Source organism: Phascolarctos cinereus, unplaced genomic scaffold, assembly GCF_003287225.1.
Source record: "Phascolarctos cinereus isolate Bilbo 61053 unplaced genomic scaffold, phaCin_HiC Scaffold_2;HRSCAF=192, whole genome shotgun sequence".
Taxonomy (NCBI): Eukaryota; Metazoa; Chordata; class Mammalia; order Diprotodontia; family Phascolarctidae; genus Phascolarctos; species Phascolarctos cinereus.
In genome coordinates, this window is record NW_027555625.1 from 40,498,483 (window position 1) to 40,512,424 (window position 13,942).

At 40.1% G+C, this 13,942-nt stretch overlaps 1 protein-coding gene across 1 annotated transcript in view; it reads left to right on the plus strand.

Moving 5' to 3' along the window:
• Positions 1 to 13,942, plus strand: part of LOC110192428 (interleukin-1 alpha) — a 54,058-nt gene that overhangs the window by 13,297 nt on the left and 26,819 nt on the right. The gene's annotated exons all lie outside the window — the stretch shown is intronic.

The following is a 13,942-nucleotide window of genomic DNA, read 5'->3' on the forward strand; positions in this document are numbered from 1 at the left end:
AACCACGGAATGAATAGTGGAATCCAAACTTGAGAAGATGCCCCCAGAAGTCAACTAGTCCAATTTGTACATGAAAAAAAAAATGGTTAATCAGCATACACATGGAGATCTCCAAGGAAGGGAAATCTATCTGCTCTAGAGGTACCCCATTCCACTATGGGACAGCTTTAATTATTAGGAAATTGTACATTAGTTTTGTCCCTGATGTTTTGCCAAAATTTTGACTACCACACATTGCTTCTGGTTCAGTCCTCTGGAAAAAAGAGAAAAAGTCGAGTCCCTCCCCCATGTAATAGCCTTTCAAATACTTGAGCAGAACTCTCATGTTCCCCTTTGAGTCTCCTCTCTCAGGCTAAACATCCCCACTTCCTTCAGCCTAGCCTGAAGTGTCATGAACTCAAGGCCCATGACTAACCTGACTGCTCTGCTGTTTATCAGCATCCTCCTTAAACTATGGTGCCCAGAACTGAACACAGTACCCCAGGTGAGGACTGATGGGTGTTGTATGACTGCAAAGTATTTAAGACAATGCAAATATGTGTACATTTATGTGTTGCCCCACTGCAACGCCTGGACATTAGCGTATGGAGAGAGCAGAATAACAAAATGACTGTTACCTACCCAGCTCTGGTGCACCAAAGGGCCAAGGCAGATGAAAGCAAGAGGAGATCAAGGATTCCCCCACACTGGCCATTGTCTACTCTCTGAAAAGAGTTCTTGTCTAGAGATCACAAAAATTGAGTCTAGAATCCCCAATCTGGAAAGGATCTCAGACAGACTAGTCTATCCCTTCCCCAAAGCATGAATCCTGTCCACAGATTTTCCACAAGTAATCTCAGTCGAGCCTCTGCTTGATGCTCTCTGGTGACAGCTCCATGCTGACTGGTTTTCTGTATACTTCAGGTGAAATCTGCCTTCCTGTACATTTGGGTTGAGTGGCAGGTAACACTCAAAAGGTGACTTGGACAGGCTAAAAGTGGTCAGTGGGTTTTGCAGCTTTTAGGGCTCTATGTGAGAAACCAGATGAATGGTGATGGTAATAGTGATGTTAACATATTTATATAACACTTTGAGGTTACACAGCAACTCCCTTTGGACAACCTCATGATAGTGCAAATATCATCCCCATTGTCCTCATTTCCCCCTCCTAGAGCCCTCACTTCCTTGAAGATACAGCTCTGGCCCCATCTTCTGCCCAGAGTTTTCCCTAATACTCCTAGCTGCGAGTGCCTTTCCTCCCAAACTACCTTGTGCTTACCTACTTTGAATGCAGTTTTATTTATTCACTGGATATTTATTCTTCATTTTCTTATATAAATGTATATCTTATCTCCCCCATTATAATGTAAACCCCGTGAGAGTAGGAATTGTTTTAAAAAGTCACATAGTGCCTAATACATATTTATTGATTAATATATGCAGATACGTGCATTCATGTATTTATATATTTATTCATTTTTATTAACATATTTATAGATTTATTGTTATTACAAACACTAAAAGAGTAAATAGATTTAAACACTCACCTAAGTATATTTTGATTTATTTCCAAATATGCCTCAGTAAACTGATATGAGACTGGCAGTTTCTTGCATGTGGGGACGATCATTGGTTTTCCTTTGAATGAAGACTAGACATTGTTTCCAGAGACTGTCAATGCTTCAGACTGGCCTGAGTGTTTTTGCTCCCCACCTAACAGTTCTGGGTAAGTTGGCCCTTTCTAGCTGACCATTCCCAGCAGGGGGCCACAGAACCTCCTTCCTTCAAGTTGGACTTCAGAGTAGCTATGAATGTTGTATCCAGGGCCCCAGTGGACAGCCTAGGTATTCATATGAGAATGAAATTAATACAGGGGTGGAGCCAAGATGGCAGAGTAAAAGCAGTGACTTGCTTGAGCTCTCCCCCAAACCCCTCCAAATACCTGGTAAAAATGGCTCTAAACAAATTCTAAAGCAGCAGAACCCACAAAAAGACAGAGTGAAACAAATTTCCAGCCCAAGACAACCTAGAAGGCTGATTGGAAAGGTATATTGCAAAGGGCTGGGAGAGGAATGCAGTTTGTTGTGGGAGCACAGGCCCACAGGTTTGCTGAGGCAAACCTGGAGCACTCCTCAGAGGACTGCATCATGGGTGACTGTGGTGGTTTCCAGACTTCTCAATCCATGAACACCAAAGACAGCTTAGAAGGTCAGTAGGAAATGTCTGTGTCTGCGGTAGAGAGAAGCTGGTCCCAGCACCAGTCCTCCAGCACGGCCCCAGGCCTCCTGAGCTTCCAGCCCATAGACTGAGAGGGAATTGAGGGGTTAATCAGAGGGGGATTGCAGGGATTTCTTTGCTGGTGCAGGATTCTCTTGCTTTGCCTGTGCTTGGATCTGGGTTACAGTTCTGTATGGTGGTCCCAGGGCAAAGAGGAGCACTGGTGTGGTGGAGCTTGTTGTGGCTGTGGAGAGAGAATCTTCGTCACAGTTCCAAGACAGAAAAGTGTCCTTGTGGTCACTCACAGAGCAGAGCACAGGCCAGGAAAGGAGTAAACACCTCACCCTTGATCATACCACCTTGGAAGAACTGAGAATTTACATGTCCCTACAAGTATCTCTGAAAACAGCTGCCCAAAACCCCCAAACAGTACATTCTCCACACTGGAAGCAGACCCCTACCTTAACAAAGGGTTTGTAACTCAAGTAATTGGCTAGGATCATGAGCAAGCAGAGCAAAAAGAGTCAGACTATAGAATCTTACTTTGATGATGAAGAAGATCAAAACATGCAACCAGAAGAAGATAACAAAGTCAAAGCTTCCACATACAGAGCCTCCAAGAAAAATATGAATTGGTCCCACACCATGGAATAGCTCAAAAAGGATTTTGAGAAGCAAGTAAGAGAAGCAGAGGAAAAACTGAGAGTGATGCAAGAAAATCATGAAAAACAGGTCAACAGCTTGCTAAAGGAGACCCAAAAATAACTGAAGAAAATAATACCTTAAAAAATAGCTAACCCAAATGGCAAAAGAGGTCCAAAAAGCCAATGAGGAGAAGAATGCCTTCAAAAGTAAAATTGGCCAAATGGAAAAGGACGTCCAAAAGCTTACTGAAGAAAATACTTCCTTGAAAATTAGAATAGAGCAATTGGAAGCTAGTGACTTTATGAGAAATCAAGACACTGTAAAACAAATCCAAAAGAATGAAAAAATAGAAAACAATGTGAAATATCTCATTTGAAAAATAACTGACCTGGAAAATAGATCCAGGAGAGATAATTTAAACATTATTGAACTATCTGAAAGCCATGATCAAAAAAAGAGCCTAGACATCATCTTTCAAGAAATTATCAAGGAAAACTGCCCTGAAATTTTAGAACCAGAGGGCAAAATAAAAGTTGAAAGAATCTACCAAATCCCTCCTGAAAGAGAACCCCAAAGGAAAACTCCTAGGAATGTTGTAGCCAAATTCCAGAGTTCCCAGGTCGAGGAGAAAATATTTCAAGCAGTCAGAAAGAAACAATTCAAGTATTGTGGAAACACAATTAAGATAACACAAGATTTAGCAGCTTCTACTTTAAGGGACAACAGAGCTTGGACTGTAATATTCCAGAGGGCAAAGGAGATAGGATTACAACCAAGAATCACCTACCAGCAAAACTGACCATAATCCTTCAGGGGAAAAATGGACATTCAGTCCATTCTTGATGAAAAGACCAGAGCTGACTAGAAAATTTGACTTTCAGATACAAGACTCAAGAGAAACATGAAGAGGTAAACAGGAAAAAGAAATCATAAAGACTTATTAAGGTTGAGCTGTTTATATTCTGCATGGAAAGATATTTGTAACTCATGAGTCTTTGTCAGTATTAGAGTAGTTACAGGGGGAAAAAATTTATATGTATGGCTAGATAGATAGACAGACAGGCAGGCAGACCAATAGATAGATAGATAGATAGATAGATAGATAGATAGATAGATAGATAGATAGATAGATAGATAGATAGATAGGTAGGTAGGTAGGTAGGTAGGTAGATAGATGGCACAGGGTGAGTTGAAGATGAAGGGGTGATATTTGGAGAATAAAATTAAGGGGTGACAGAGGGCTATATAGATTGAAGGAGAAAAGGTGAGGTAGAATGGGATAAATTATTTCACATAAAACAGACAAGAAAAGGCTTTTACAATGGAGGGGAAATAGGGGAAGGTAAGAGGTAATAAGTGAATCTTATTCTCATAAGATTTGGCTTTAGGACAAAATAACATACACACTCAGTCAGGTATGGAAATTTATCTTACACTACAGGCAAATGGGGGGGAAGGAGACAAGAGAGCAGGAGAGTGATAGAGGGGAGGGCAGATTGGGGGAGGAGGTAATCAGAAGCAAACACTTCTAAGGAGGGACAGGGTCAAAAGAGAGAGTAGAATAAATGGGGGCCAGGATAGGATTAAGGGAAATACAGTTAGTTTTTCACAACATGACTACTATGGAAATGTTTTGCATGACTACACATGTATACCCTGTATTGAGTTGTTTGCCTTCTCAATGAGGGTGGGTGGGGAGGAAGGAAGGTAGAAAATTTGGAACCCAAAGTTTTAAAAACAAAAGTTAAAAAAAAAATAGTTTTCACATGCAACTGGGAAATAAGATATACAGGAAATAGGGTATAGAAATCTATCCTGCCCTATAGGAAAATTGAAGAGGAAGGGGATAAGAGAAGGAGGGGAGAGATAGAAGGGAGGGCAGATTAGGAGAAGGAATATTCAGAATGCATGCCATCTTGGGGTGGGGGAATAGACGAGATGAGCAGAAAATTTGGAACTCAAAATCTTGTGGAAGTGGATGCTGAAAACTAAAAATAAATAAATTAATAATATTGTAATTCAAAATACAGTAAAATAAAAAAAGATTAAAAAAAGAAAATGAAATCAATATAGTACTTTTCTTTTGGTCAGTGGATTTCTCTCTTTTGTTACTCCCTAGGTATACTTCAGCATTCTTGTGTCATTCGTTTTTATCTACAATCAAAGCACTATAGTTGAGCTTTGCTGTGTGTGGATTAGAAGATGATGGAGCATAATGATGCTCTAAAACTGCATTAATGGGACATGATCTGTGTCACTGTTAATTACATTTAATTGAATAACGGGGGCAGCTAGGTGGCGCAGCGCAGAGAGTACTGTCCCTGGAGTCAGCAGGACCTGAGTTCAAATCTGGCCTCACACATATAACACTCACTAGCTGTGTGACTCCGGGCAAGTCACTTAACCACAATTGCCTCACCAAAGAAAAATAAAGAAGAAAAAACAAAGGAAAAAGAGAGTAAAAAAAAAGAGTAAATGAATAATGAGCATGAGTCATTGTTTCATTTTGTAATCAAAAAAAAACCTTACAAGTAGAAAGGTAAAATCCTCCCATATTTATATAGTGTATGTAAGGCACTTCACAATTGATAAAGCTCTTTCCTCACAATAACCTCACGATAATACCAGTGCTTGCATTAGTTTGGTAGTTTGGTAATTTGGTAGGCGAGTGCTCCTTCCAACAATGCAGATGGTCTCCATCCAAATATTTTCATCCACTGTATCTATTTCTTCCCCATAAATCCTCCACAGAGGAGGATATATCTACAGATCACACTTGGACCATTAATGTCTCATTCTCACTACAGGGCTTGCCAACTTCCTTTACCTATCACCCATGTTCTTAACAATGTCTTTGATGCCAGGACTTATGATGTATTGGCCATATCACAGCCTACTAACTCTAAGTGCCTTTTCATTACCCTTTGAACTGTCTATAATTTTAATTCTTCTGAACTTCCAATAAGTCCTACCAGGATACATCATTGGTTTGTGGAAATGACCCTAGCTTGAAGTCTATGCCAGCAGACTACAAAACTCTGGCAGGCCCTAAACCATGCAGGAAAGTCTGAGCATAGTCCCATCTAATAGTTTGTTATCTAAATATTTTAACTTGCCAAGTTTAAAGGCATCCGTCCCCAGAGAGTTGCTCACACACTGATCAAGGTTTTTGGCTATGACAACCAAAGAAGATTCTCTACTAAAGCAAGGAGGGAGATGCCATCTCAATCAGGAGAAAGGACCCCCCCATCTCAATAATATTATGATTCATTCAAGTAATTCTTGTGAAATTGTGGTAGTCTGTGAAGTGCAGGCATGTAGCACACCAGGAAAATATTGGTGTTAAATGGTGTTCTCAGCGGTGAGACATTCAGAATCACAAAAAGTGCCGAGCTTTCTCAGGTATACTACAGCAAAATAGGGGAGTAGAAAGCATACCCAATACTGAGGAGCAGTGGTACATTGGACAGAGCACAGAGCTTGGAATCAGGAAGACTCATCTTCCTGAGTGCAAATCCACCCTCAGACACTTCCTAGCTGTGTCACTCTAGGCAAGTCATTTAGCCCTGTTTGCCTCAGTTCCTCATCTGCAAAATGAGCTGGAGAAGGAAATGACAAACCATTCCAGCATCTTTGCCAAGAAAACCCCAAATGGGGTCACAAGGCATCAGATGCGGCTGAAATGACTCAACAACAACAACTAACATTGGGTCCAGGGATTCTTAACCTTTTTGGTGTCAAGGTCCTCTTTAGCAGTCTCAGGAAGCCTATGGACCCCTGGGTGTAGGAGTTGTGGGGGGAGGTTTTAAATGCATAAAATAAAATGCATAGAATTTCAAAGGAGGCCAATCATATTGAAATACAGTGTTCAGAATATTCTTTAAAACACATTCATGTTAGAACCCTTGTGATTGTCCCCAGTGAACAATGACTATCCATGGCATACATTCTATCAGATGAATTCGATGAGTGCCCATTCTGCTGTCTGTCCCAACCTAGGCAATGTATTTTTCATCCACTTTATTTTTCTAACATGGATGTTGAGACCAATGTCTTGAGCAGGTTTTCTTGAGTGGCCTCTGCTGTATTGCAGGCTCAGGGCTATTAGAATAATGTCAACTAGGACTAGGACTATCGGGAAAATTTGCTATCAGTAAGGAAATCTTCTCTCATTTGGACTCTACACAAGACATTTCCAATGAAGGTGAACACCTCCAGTGAGCATGTCTCCCTGTTAAACATCTCACCTGAAGTCAACAAAAAGGAAGAGCTTGGAGGAGGCGAATGGTTGGTCCAAGTTTACAGAGCTAGTTAGGTGTCAGAGCCAGGAATTAAACCAAAGACTTCTGATTCCAAACCAAAATGGGAATTCCAACAAACTACATTGTCTCTCAATCGCTGTTATACAGATAATAATAATTATGCTGCATGTAATTAGGCAGAAAATGATGAGCAATTCACACACATTCCTGGAAAAAAGAGGTTGGTCTAATTTCATCTTAATATTTTGCAGGGCTTAGCAGTCTCACACACACATTAGGCATTCAATAATTGTTTGCTCTATTGAGTAAATTACTGTTAATTAAGATTAGTTTCATGGTATCAAAAGAAACTTTTAAATGATGCACTCTCTAGTTTTCCTAGTATCACATATACTTAATCTTCCTCACTTTTAGACAGATACAGAGAGAGAGAGAGAGAGAAATATCTATTTTCCCTGAAAGAGTCAACTCCTAGAAGATAAGACTTCCTCTTGTCCTTCCATCCACATTCATTGACCTAATATGGTGCAGGGTTTCAACCCTTAGTTCTATATTTTATATTCTTCTAGGCTTCCTTCCTTCCTTCTCTCCCCGCTACTATAATGCCCCAATGAACTACAGGTTTTCCAAATCCCAGAGGGCAGCCACCCTGAAAAACTACCCATTGAGGCAAATAAATGGTTCAGTGGATAGAGCTCTGGGCCTGGAGTCAGGAGGACCTGAGTTCAAATCTGGCCTCAGATACTTACTGGCTGTGACCAGAGCAAGTCACTTAATCTCTTCATGCCTGAATTTTCTCATCTGTGTAAAAGAGGGTACTATTATCACTACCTCCTAGGGTTGTTGTGAAAATCAAATGAGTTGGGGGTAGCTAGGTTGCCCAGTGGATAGAACACTGGCCCTGAAGTCAGGAGGACCTGAGTTCAAATCTGGCCACAGGTCAAACACTTGACACTTACTTGCTGTGTGAGCCTGAGCAAGTCACTTAGCCCCCATTGCCTAAAAAAAAAGAGAAGAAAAGAAAATCAAATGAGTTAAAGGGTTTAGCCCAGTGCCTGGAACATAGTAGGAACTGTATAAATGCTGATGATTATTATTGTTTCTGTCATTATTAATATTAACTGGAGCACCTTTCTCCCTTGCCTCTCTTTCACTCCTTCCCCAAGGGCCCTGGGCTGCCCAGATCCTGTGAGTAGCTTATTAGGAAGAGTGGTATGGCTATTCATAGTACTTGGAAGAGCTGTCAGTCACCAATTACAAGTCTTCAAGAGAGACAGAAGACCAGCAGGCCTTATCACCGGCCACTACACTCTCCTCACCTCTGGGCACTGTCACCTGGCCTGCTGGTCTACCCTGAGAATGCCTGGGCCCTTAGGACACTTCTGGGCTTTTTCCACTGACTCAGCAGCTGAATTTTTTTCTATCCTTTGTCTCTCCCCATTAAAGAGTAGACTTTTTAAGAACAGGTACTGTCTCTGTTTTTCCTGTTTGTATCCTTAGTGCTCAGTGCAGTGTTTGGCTCCTCATAACAACAATTGCTTTTTTATTCATGCATTCATCCAGATTGTCTTGGAATACCCTGCTTGACTGACCTTTGGCTCCCAGTTTCACCCAAAATGTGCCCTAGGTCTCAAAGGACTCAAATTTTAGAAACTGAGGCGTGAGACTGTGAATGGTCAATAGCACGATCACCACAATATAGAATGGGGGAAGGGGAGCACAAGGAGGAGGAAAGCAGGCTAAGATTACTCAAAGCATGGACTCTAGCTAGCTGGGCAGTTAAGGCCCTGGTGACCCCATCCACTGTCATGTAATCTCTGACTTTTCCCAAGGCCATGACTAGCTGAAGAAGTCTTCTATTCCCTGGGACTCCACCCTATATTTTCCTGCTATTCTATAAAAAGAATGGTAAGATTTAGCCTTACCATGGTTTCCATCAGGACACTCCCTAAAAGAAACAAACCTGAAAAAAGAAAGAGATCAATTGCTGTCCTTTTAATCTACATGCCAACATACATATCTCAACCACCTATCTCCACTCTGAACCTCACAGTTTTCAGTCTCCTCATCCTTACCACCATCACCACCACATTTCTACTGCTTAGTACTGTGCCTGACATATAATAGGTGCTTAATAAATGCTAGCTGACTGACTAACTGACCATATCCTCATGTGCCAAGTCCCTGTTGATCTGATGATACTGAATGTTCTAGTCACCATTCCTAGAATGGCCATACTACTCCATGGAACATGACTTTCACCTCTGAGGAGGTGAAAAAAAAGATCATAAAATCATAGATTCTAAAGAGGCAGAATGAACTTTAGGAGTCATCTAGCATGAGAAAATGACTAAAATGTCCATACCCATTGACCCAAAGATCTCACTGCTAGGCAAATTCTCCAAGGAGGTCAATGACTAACAGAAAGCTTCTATATACAACAAAATATTTATAAGCAGCTTTTTCTGTAGTAGCAATGAACCTGAAACAAAGTAGCTGCCCATTGGCTGGTGAATGGCTAAACAAAGTGTGGTCCAGGAATGTAATCAAACAGTACTGTGCTTCAGAGATGATTAATATGGCCGCTAGGAGAGTAGGGGTTAGTTTCCTCATCTGTAAACTGGGTATAATAACACCTACCTCCCAGGGTTGATGTGAGGATAAAATGAGATCATATTCATATAGTGCTTTGCAATCCTTAAAGGGCTATATAAATTGTGGCTATTATGATTGTTGTCACTGTTCAGAAAACAGAAAGACCTCAGCTCAAATCCCGCCTCAGACACTAACTAGCTATGTGATTCTGGGCAAGTCGCTTGCCTCAGTTTCTTCATTTGTGAAATGCAGATAATAACATTACCTACCTCCCAAGACTGTTGTGAGAATTAAATGAAATAACATGTATAAAGACTTTGTAAGTCTTAAAGCACTGTATGAATGGTTGTTATATAAGGGCATGGGAAGACTGAGATGACCTGGTGCAAACTGAATTAAGAATCAAGGAAACAATATGTAGATGGCAAAAGACTATAGAAAGCAAAAATGAATTTTGGGAAGTGGTAAGGACCAAGTTTGTCCGCAACAGACATAGAAGAATGAACCTGCTCCCTTCTTTGCAGAGGAAACCTCCTCATAACAGTAGAGTTGATTGATGTCTTGGCTAATTTCACTCAACTGTCTTTTCTTATTCTTTTTATAAGGAATGACTATCTAGAACAGGAGAGGATAAGAAAAATATTTTGGGAAATAAATGTGATATAAAAACAAATATACATCCAAAACATTTACAAAAAAATCATCTACTCCTACACCTTCAATGCATCTAAAACATTATATTCAATAAACATCCATTAAGTACCTACTAGGCACTAGATTCAGCCCTGCCCTCAAGAAGTTAACATTCTACTGGGATAAATATGTGCACAGGTAGGAAAAATTAGGTAAACAGAAGAAATAAAGCACTAACCACTAGGAAGTCCAGAGCTGGTCCAACAATTAGCCATTTACCTCCTACTTCACTGCCTTTGTTGATGGGGAACTCATCTTCAAAACAAGCAAAATCAGTTCAAAAAAAACTGATCATAAAACAGTAGTCCATTCTCTTTTAGAGCTTCTCTCATTGACAGAAATATCTTCCTGGTATAACAATCAGAATATGAGCTCCTGGAGAGTAGAGACTGTCTTTCACTTTTTTTGTATCTCCAGCACTTAGCACAATGCCTGGCATATGGTAGGTACTTAATAAATGCTTGTTAATTTGAAGCAAAGAAATATATGTGTATGTACATATATATATATATATATATATATATGCACTACATAGTATAGAGTGCTTGCTATATATATATATATATATATATGCACTACATAGTATAGAGTGCTTGCTATACACACACACACACACACACACACACACGCACACACATATATGTACACGTTCACATAATAGGCACTTAATAAAAGCTTATTGACTGATGGACTGGTTTTTGCCTTTCTTTGTATTCCAGTACTTAGTACAGTGCCTAGCATATGATAGGCATTTAATAAAATGCTTATTGATTATTGGTTAGAGAAATAGCATAATGGGAGTTGAAATGTTGCTAGTCAGAATGGAACCTTATCTGGATTCCCGGAATGAGAGAAAGGACACCAATATGAAAGAAGAGGTTCATGGAGTTTCACTTGCAGAAGGAAATGTTTCCAGGCACGTACAAAGCTGAGGGAGTGAGGGAAGCTTTAAGAGGCACTTTGCAATGTGAGCCCAGAGACTAGAGGCTAGGTGTTGCAGGGACTGCCTCCCATAGGCTCCCTAATGAAGAGTGTGGCTAAAACATGCTAGGGAGACTGATTGAACTGCTTATCCTAGGGAGACCAAGAAAAGGTGGTGATGTGATTTAATTTCCCTTATTTACTCCCTTTCTCTGCCCAAGAGAAATTTACTCCAAACTTTCTCTGGTCTAATTTTGCCCAAAATTCTTGATTTATTAGTAATTTAAAGCTTCCTACTCTCCATAAAAATAAGACAGATTTTATTTTTTTTATTCATGTGTATTCTTTTGTTCTTCCTTTTTTTTTTGTTTTTCTTTTTGGTAAGGCAATGGGGGTTGAGGAACTTGCCCAGGGTCACACAGCTAATAGATGTTAAGTGCCTGAATCAGATTTGAACTCAGGCCCTCCTGACTCCAAGGCAGGAGCTTTATCCACTGCGCCACCTAGCTGCCCCTATTCATGTGTATTCTTAATTGCAAATGGAGATATAAGGAGCAAGGGAATAGTGTTGGTACTGATATACAGAAAAATCAGAGATCAAATCCCTCTGTCTAAAAGTCCTTGGTTTTCTTTTTTAGTCCTAGATGGGGGCTCTGAGCTAACAATGAGAATCATATAGGTTTGATAATTAATCATTTTTCAGATAAACTTTGTAAAAGATCACCGTAGTATATCCATGGGCTTTCTGCCCTCAAGCTAGAGCATCATTTGCTGCCTGGGAGAAGGCTAGGTAGTCAAGTTATGTTTATTCATTCATTTTTTCTTTTGCTCTTCTCTTCACCCCTTAACCTCTGCAGAGAAAACTTGTAGAGCTTAGGGAGGAAGAATTGTCCAGTGGAAGGAAAGAAGAGAATGTCTCTGAAAATTCTAGATTTCCCAAATCTCAACAGTTGGAGCCAGAGAAGGGAGATAATATCCTTCCCCCTTTGTTTTCACCTTCAACCTCAAGCCTATACTGGACAGGCTCATCAGGCTACTCTCATATTTAGTCCAAACCTGCCTGTATGTAAATTCCATCTATTCTTCTTGGCTCCACCTCCTAGAGTCCCTTTGTGACTGCCTTTCAAATACTGAAGATGGTTATTCTCTGTTCATCTTTTTTTCCTTCTAGGTTCAATAACCCAGTTCCTTCAGCCACTCTTTTCATGACAAAATTGAAAGGTTCTTCACAGTCCTGGTCACCCTCTTCTAGACATGCTCCAACTGGTCAAGGTCTCTTTTTAAAAACAGTAGCCAAAACCGAACACGATATTCTGATGTGGTCTCACCAGCATCAGAGATAACAGATCTTTGATTTGGAATGGCTATAAATGCCTCCTAACCTAACATTGCGTTAGCTGTTTTGTCTATTTTCTGACTAAATGTTTTTCACATGACCTAAACCATATGTCCTTTATATTGTATTTGTGCAGTTGATACTATGGTGCCTACATGAAAGGCTTCATGTTTATTCCTATTAGCTTTCATCATGTTACATTCACTCTCTTGTTCTAACCTGTCAAGTTATTTTTGCACCCTGTTTCTGCCATCCTATAACTTTTTTCAAATTGGCTCAGCACTCCTCCTGTGTCTTCATCCCAGTCATCAGAGGCAAATCGAATAGTACAAGGAGCAAGAAATAGCCTTAGGGCATGCCATCAAAGATGTCCCTCCAAGTTGGCATTGAAACACTCCTTTCTGTGAGTATGCTGATTCAATGAGTTACAACATCCCACTCCATTCCATGTAACAAACTAGCTGTCCAACTCCAACTTGTCCATGAAAATAGCATGGACACTTAAATTATGTGGATTTGCCCAATGTAGCATATCACTGACCTATTAAGACTTCTATCCAACAAAAGAAAAGCAATGAAGTCAGCCTGGCACTTGGAAAGAGAAAGCTGAAGCACCAGGAAGCTGTGTTAACGTTCAATTTTTGCCTGGCATGAGGTTTATCCGCCTTCAACTGCATAGATGAAACATAAAGCCCCACAGAGATCTAATTTTGCACACTGGTCTGAATGCATTAGAGGAGTATAACATTAGCCTCTCATATGAGTCATCACGAAGAAGAGCCAACAATTAAAATAATTCAGAAAGTAAAACTCTGACCGTAACACCAAATGTAATAATATTTTAAAATGTTAACTATTGTGCAAGGATTTTCCACTAGAATTTGACTCTGTGCCTCATAGTGGCAAGGCTGGTTCTCAAAGATTATGCCAGCAGAGTGTCAGCTCCTCCAAGAGCTCCCAGTCACAGGAATAGCTGCAAGTATGGGTCCAGTGCGGTTCTGTCCATGTTCAAATGTAACATCCATGAAAACAAGGAGTATGGTTCCAATGAATCTTAATATCACTGACTACCAAATTTTTTGGTCCCAGGACTCCTTAACATTCTCAAAAGTTATTGGCAATCCCAAAGAGTTTTTATTTATGTGGATTACATATATTGATTTACTGTGATAGAAATTGAAACTAATCATTTTTAATGTTTATTCATTCACTTTAAATAACAACAGTAAATTCACTACTGTTGTTGTTCTTCAGTTGTTTCAGTCACGTCCAATTTTTCATGACCCTACTTGGG